This window comes from Triticum dicoccoides, chromosome 7B, assembly GCF_002162155.2.
Source record: "Triticum dicoccoides isolate Atlit2015 ecotype Zavitan chromosome 7B, WEW_v2.0, whole genome shotgun sequence".
NCBI classification, from domain to species: domain Eukaryota; kingdom Viridiplantae; phylum Streptophyta; class Magnoliopsida; order Poales; family Poaceae; genus Triticum; species Triticum dicoccoides.
The window spans coordinates 606,138,146-606,145,755 of NC_041393.1; the positions used below are offsets into that span (position 1 = coordinate 606,138,146).

Consider the following 7,610-nt stretch of genomic DNA (forward strand, 5'->3'; position numbering starts at 1 on the left):
GGTGTCCTCTCATATTCGACAACTGATAAGATTAATGTAAGTTAAGTTGTGAAGCTTATTGAATACCTTATGTGCAGACATGTGATTGGCATACACATACCTTTTTTTCCTTTATCATAGAGACGCTCTCTGTGCTGTGACATCTTTCTGTCCTATAGAAGCTTAAATAAACCTGCAGTCTTTTTGCATTAAAAAATGATATGAATTGAATAACAAAAATGATATGACCTATGGTGACTCATTTAACATGCTTTTAGGACTCACTTGTTCATTTTCATAGACATGTTCTTCGCATATGGTTTCTTCCAAAGTAAAATGATTTTGCTATTATATGTTGACGGATGAAGTTTGTATATTTCAGTAAAAAGAGGGCTCAGACATGGCGACAAGAATGAAGGTGGAGGGAAAGGAGTGGAGAGAAAGTATTCTGGAGGTGAGCTTAAATGAAAGTATTTCCTTCTATCACTATTCCTGTCGCGAGGCATGTTTGTTCCCATGATGTAATGTTTCATTTTCATTTACGATTCTTCTAGAATCCAGTAAAAGTAAACATGGTCTGAGGTTACCTAATCTTATACTGCAATTTCAGAATTTCCTAGATTATTTTGACAGTTTCAACACATGTTCTTCTTACTAAAATAAACCTACAGTCTTTTTGCATTATAAAAATGATATGACATACTATAGGAACTTAACTGTGGGAACAGAACAGGTGGCATAACTGATTAGATTTTGTAAATTGGGGAATAAGTGCTATGTTCAAATGTAGTTGCTGAAAAGACACATTTGAGATGCCAGAACTTGTTCAGTGTAGTTGGAGTAAAAGTTAAAGATGCAATCTGAGTACTAACATTATGAAGTTTTGAACAGGAGTCTAGTATAACTACTTTGCTTGCTGAAACAGGTCAGGATGGCAAACCTAGGGAGTTCGGGCATATGACGTCCAAATGAGGCATGTGATTGTAATATGATGTGTTTGTGAAATGCGAGCAGTAGCCTTGTGATTTTGATAGCTCGGTGATGGCGGGCGAAGCCACCAAGCATCGACACACATCCTAACCAATTTGATTTGGTGTCATCTTGGATCTGACTAATGGATTAATATTCTTGTAGGTTGATTTGAATCCCCGGGTATGTGGTTATGCATGAGCTGTGGAAGCAAAGGTGTGTGTCGGCTGGTTATGCATGAGCTGTGGAAGCAAAGGTGTGTGTCGGCTGGAGCTGATTTACGGGGCTGTCATTTGGATGGTACCAAACTGTAATAATACAGACTCCCACTCAAAATTTCACTGCACCAAAGGCTCTCGTAAGTGCTTGACTTTGTTTCTTCATACTACGTGATATAATACATATTGTCTGTACTGGATTGCCAAAATTAGATTTATTTGTTTCTCTCTCCTGCATTTTTTGCATCGTCCTCCATACAAAAACATGGTGGGATTTGGTCCAGGTGACAACATACAAGACCGTAACAATCAGCCTGTTTTAATTTACTGAAACTGGGTAGATGCTAGATAGAGACGTCATTATCCTTGGTGGTAGATTGGAAGCTTGCTACATGTTTTTCTCAATGGGCATACCTGCTGTTATCTTGCCAAAGCCCAAGTTTATACAATTTGCTTCTCTAACTACAATGTCAGTACATTATGCTAGGTATGTGCCTCTTTAGTTGCCTCTTTCTGCTTTGTTCTGTGTTTTCTGTTCAGTTATGGGGTGCCTTACTGTTGTGCAAAATTATGGCCTAACTTTACTGGGCAGAATTATGGCCTAACTTCACTGTACACTTGCAATCTTTCTCCTGCATGATCTACCAAATGGTGTTAAAATTTACTGGGCAGAATTATAGACTGATTAGATTTTGCAACTTTGGGGAATAAGTGATATGTTCAAATAAGTTAAAGATGCAATCTGAGTATTAACATTATGAAGTTTTGAACAGGTCAGGATGGCAAACCTAGGGAGTTCAGGCACCATGAAACATAACTTCCTTTGCCATCGGAGAGAAAGAAGACGGTAGGCGCGCTCAGGAGATGACGCAGCAACAACCGTCGAGCGGAGGTTGTGTTTGGAGGCGACCAGCAGAGGCTGCAGCTCCCACAGCTCGCGTGCGAACGATGTGGCCGGACGACGATTGAAGCGGCGTTTCTGTTTTGGCGGCGTGCTTTCGCGTGTGGATGGAGCTCGTACGCCAGGAAGAACTGGCGTCTTGATGGAGCTCGTACGCCAGGAAGAACTGGCGTTTTCGTTGGCGGGTCGAAGAAGTTTGATTTTTGGTCGATGGACCTCGTCCTCGTTCGTGGGTTGCGGAGCTGTTTTTTTGTTGACTGGGCGCGATCGTGGGGTTCCATGGACTTATCGTTCGTGTGTTGAACTGTGGATCTCGTACGTGGGCTGAGTTGTTGTATTTTTTTTTGCGGGCGCTGAGTTGGTGTTTTTTCGTACGTGGGCTATGTTGGTGGGCTGCTGCGTGCGTGTGGGAGTTCGAAGGGAGGGGGATCGAACGAGGTCGAACCATCACGACGTTCGATCCCCCTTTAATAGTAGAGATTGAGCGAGAGGTTTGTGTTTTTTTCTTTTTGCAAGTATGCGGCCTCTGGCATTTGCTCCCGGTAGCAGTATCACGGGGCCCAAAAGCCTACTAGGTTGCCCCCGTCCGTGAAGGCCTCGGCCTTTCGCACCTGCTCCCGGCTGCGCGGAGGAGGCTCTCGTTTCGCACAGAGAATAGTCCCACACCGCTACTCGAGCTCACAGCGCTACCAGACAGCAGTATATAAGGAGGGCCAAGTCGTCCATTCGAAAGCACGCAGCTGCGCAGCGGGCACAAAGCGAACTATTCTTTCGCCTTTTACTAAAGAATACCGTGTGCACACTGCAATACGCAGCATACGCTAATTTTTGAAGGGATCCTCCTTACCTGGAGGGCCCCACAATTCAATACAAAAATTTTGTAACACTAATAATTACAATTTTTTGCCAAATGATGTTTGCATCTTTAATCATAGCTTTGTGTCCTGCAACGTCCAATTGATGCTTTAGAGTCGTTGGCTTCTACTCCATTTTAGGGATCATTTGATGACAAGTATCCATTTTAGATACATCTCTTCTCATCTATTTTGATGATAAGTATTTTTGGATGGGGGAGTAAGACACAGCTCGTAAGTGGAGTGTGCGCCAGGCGTTCAGGCCTTCAGAGAAGGCTTGAGCTCCGTGGAAAATTGGTTATAATTATTTTAGGTTATTAGGATAATGCCCATGCATTGCAACGGGATATAAGTATTCCCCATGCATACATTACCTTCTGATTTATCTGCCCATATTAATGAAATTGTGTAAATAAATATTTATTTTCTTGTTCCCACGATTTACCTTATATTTGATAAGAAGTTTAGTAAGTAAATTAAAGTAAAATTGATAAGTAAATTGAGGTGATTGATTATTATATGGGGAAGGTTGAACGAAGGACGTAAATGAAAGTGAAACATGAAACCTTATGTTTTTTTTTAAGTTTTATTATATAGGTAATTGCCCATGCGGTGTACAAATATTTTGGATTGTGCAAGTATAGTCTGCATGCATACATCAAGCTTTTCAGAAAAATATAGTAGTCTTTCTAAAAATACTTTATAAGTCACTCTTCTTTGTCCACCCACTATCTCTATCTCTCCCACCCAAACATGCTAGTGCCGTCAATAGCGCATCCGGCACCCCCACGAAAGAACAGAAAATGCAATCTACACAAAACCGATGATGTAAACTGATGTAAAATTATGACCGTTGCAAGAAAATCACTTTGGAAATAACTTGAATGGAATAATGTAACAACCCTAAGCCGTTGAAATGCAGAGTGCAAGTTACAACTGCCTCAAATACATACTTATTTACATGAACATTATTTGTATGGATTGCAAAAGAAATATGTATTGTTGTAGAAAATAATCTATTTGGAACTGCTACTAAACTTCAGTCCTCTTTACTCCACCATAAATTTTATACACAACTAATCATGTAGAACAGAACAAGCATATCATCTTGTAGTTCTTAGTTGTAGAGGTGTATGCATGATGAACCAACAACTATAAAGTCTGCAGGCCATAGAGAGTAATGAATTGTGCTCAATGGTGAAGAAACTTGTAGTGCAAATTTTCCTATTAAATGACCTCTCGAATCCAATGTTGTTCGGTCCACTCGACTAAGTTGTGCTATATCGATAATCAAAAGAAATACATACTTGTTTTATCCATGGCAATCATCAAAAGCATGCTGATTTTCAAATATTAGCTAATCCAAAGAATATGTCTTGTTCTCAACATCTCGTTATGGCTCCTTTCTTTCTTCCACTTGCTCCTTTCTTTCAGGGCTTGTTTAATCAATTTTTCCAAAAAACTATTAAATGGTCTTGATCTGAAGCATTTTAATCGGTTAGTTTTTATTATTGTCGATCGATCTCCACATGTGATTGTGATTAATTAGTAGCTGCGATAAGCTGATACAGGCATACAGTAGGCCACATAGGAAAGCAGCATGCGCAGAAGGGCTTCCCTCGGCCGGCCTGGGGGCTCAGCTTCTCCATGCGTTAATGGAGGACATGGCAAGCGCAATTTTGACGACAAATCGACAGGGATGAGAATTAATGGAGAACATGGTCGACTACAGAATTATTTTCCAAACCCACAAATTTGTGTGAGTTGCAACCTCCATAAACAGAATGGTCTTGCTGTTGACTGAAGAGGAAGAGTAGCTATACCTGGTGCGGCTCTACGGATTGTTCGAGTCCTCATCGGCGTTGACCACATCCGGAGCCTAGACAGCCACATGTTCGTGAAGCCCGTGTACACCATCCTGCTAACGCCACTGGAGCGGCGAGCTCGACGGTTGGGGAGAGGAGGACTCGACCATGAGGCGATAGAGGAACGGGAAGGCATCGCCGCTGCCCGCTGGTGGCGGAGGTGTGGTCCACCTGGCCCTCCATTGATTTTCTCCCCCTGGACCCTGCTTGCTTTGGACCTGGGACTGGGAGGTGGGAGCTGAAGACCACAGGATGTGAATTAGGCAATCTGAAAGAAATAAGCAGAGGTCGCGGCGTCGCAGATTGGCGCGGAGTGGCGCGACGTGGAGGTGGTCGACTGGAGACGGGCACGGCGGCATGGCGGGTCAAGAAGCGGAGATACATGCAGATATTGATTTCGACCAGCCGCGCTACGTTCTCAGTCCCTGCGCCCCTCAAGTCTGCCTCCCCCTGCTCCCTCGATCAGCCGCGCCGCGTTAGTACGTCGCCGTCGCCGCGCGCCATTCCAGGAGATCAAGGAGAAAAATGATGCAGGCTTAGAAGAGAGAAGAAACGGGTACCTCGCTTCCGCCGCCCACCGATGCTCGCCACTTGATCTCTCAGGCCACCACAGAAGAATAAGGTTTCTTCGGTGTAATCCTTGTCGATCTGAGGGTGCTCTGGAGATGCTCCACATCATGGCATCGTCTCCAGCTCTCCCCTCAAATGAGAAATTGCCGCTGGCGTCCAAGGGCGCAGGGTACAGGAGAGATTAGCGTCCATAATTGCCGTAAATTGAGATTGATTACCATACAGAAATTGATTGTTTTGCCAAACATAGATAGGAAGGAAATCTGGTCGAGGGGTGTGGGATAGCGAACGGGAAAGGATGGACGAAGGTGTGGGACGTAAGAGGGGATACGGAACCTTACGGTTCTTTTAGGTAGTAGAGATAAATCTCAAACTTCAAAATGGGTGGCAATTTGTTTCCTTTTTCTATAATGATTTCCTCTCACTCCAAAATATAAGGTTTAGGGTCTGTCTAGAACTCAGTCGACCGCGAAGTCTAAGTCGACTGATGTTAGCGTTCTGCAGATGCCCCGTTCGACTTCCTTGTCGTTCCTTCGTTTCCCTTTAGGCTTGTCTAACATGTACATGGCTTTCTTTTTGTCCTTTTTTTTTCTTGTCTTCTTGGGTGGACTGCTTTTGTCCTTTGTTTTATTCTTCCAAATTGCTTGTCTCGTGTTGGGTTTTTTTATTTCTTGCTTGTACGTGGGCAGCCTCCTATTGTTTTTTGTTCTCTTTCTTTTAGATTGGTTTATTTTTTTTCTTTGATTGTATTTGGGCTGTCAAATATATGGGTATCTATGTCAGCTCTCCCAATATATGGGTGTCTATGTCAGCTCTCCCAGTCGATTTCACTGTAGTGTGTCTCAAACAAACATAATTCATACAAAAAAGTGTAGTTGTTCTAAAAAAATGTGGCGTGTTTGTATTTCTTTGAGCACATATTGTTGCCACAAAAAAGAAGAAAAATAAATTAAGAAAAATGTGTGGTCCAGGTGTGCGCAAAATTGAGTGGCATTATTTTTTAGATAAATATCCAAAACATCACTAATTTAGAAAAGAAACAATAAGACAAATCCGACAAAAACACAAGACCAATTGCAGCCATGAGGGAGACATGCAGTTGTAGATGGGGCGACACTTGTAGCTGCAAAGCCTAGTGTCGGACATGCAACTGTACCCCTCTTGCATAACCCATTTACAAAAGAAAAAACAAAGGCCAGTTTCGATCGGGGTGTGTGGGCATGCAGTTGCATGCCTAATGACAGACATGCAACTGCCTCCCGGAACAAAACATCAGAGAGTTGCGGTGGGAGTGACACTTGCAGTTACGTGCCTAGTAGCAAACATGCAACTTTTCCCTTTCTGACAAAACATCACAAAGTTGCAGCCGCATTAAACACATGCAATTGCACTCGGGGACGACACTTGTAGTTGCATGCCTATTGATAGACATGCAGCTATCCCCCTCTCCCGACAAATAAACCGTTGAGTTGCGATTGCGTCGAAGACATGCAGTTGTAGTCGGGGACGACCCTTGCAGTTGTGTGCGTATTGACAAACATGCAACTACCCCCTCTCCAGATGAAAAAAGGAAAAAAAAGAGAGAATACGATGTGTGTAGTCGCATGTGGATAGATGTACATGTAGCTGATAGTATGGTTACAAAATTGACGACAATAAATATGAACAATTAAGAATTAATAAAAGCCAAAAAGTAAAAATGAAAAAAACACACGAACATATTTCAAAGGAGGAATTATGAGAGAAAAAGAGAACAAGAAAAGAATGAGAAGAATGAAAATAGCTAATAATTTTAAAAGAACAAACAAAAACAAAAGGAAAACTAACCTGTAAATCCAGAATGAATTGGCTCAATCCATTTTGGAAAAAAATTACACAATGTTGCGACCGGAAAAAGGAAATGCAGCACAAATTTGTACGAATCTTGGCACATAGATTAAATGGTTTATCGCATTACCAAATATTATATGAGCGAACCTTGACCCACATCATGGAGAAAAATAAAAATGTTTATTGATTAAGACATGCTAAAAGATTTAAGGGAAGATAGAACACACACGTTGATTTACTAAAAAAACAAGACAACAAACTTTGCACTTTGCATGGTCTATTTCCATCCACAACCCAACAGATAACAAACTTTCATGGATCCTCCTTACCTGGAGGGGCCCACAATTCAATACAAATTTTTTGTAACACTAATAATTACAATTTTTTATCAAATGATCGTTTGCATCTTTAATCATAGCTTTGT

The 7,610-nt window shown here is 42.0% G+C and overlaps 1 long non-coding RNA gene and 1 other non-coding gene across 2 annotated transcripts; both read left to right on the forward strand.

Annotated features, from left to right (window-relative positions):
* Positions 1-355: 355 nt before the first annotated feature.
* On the forward strand, positions 356-2,542 carry LOC119341336. The gene is made up of 3 exons (XR_005165046.1): positions 356-433; positions 1,114-1,306; positions 1,940-2,542. It is a non-coding gene; the product is annotated as an uncharacterized LOC119341336 (long non-coding RNA).
* Positions 2,543-2,805: 263 nt separating this feature from the next.
* Positions 2,806-2,923, forward strand: LOC119342320. The gene has a single exon (XR_005165525.1). It is a non-coding gene; the product is annotated as a U5 spliceosomal RNA (small nuclear RNA).
* The last annotated feature ends 4,687 nt before the right edge of the window (positions 2,924-7,610 follow it).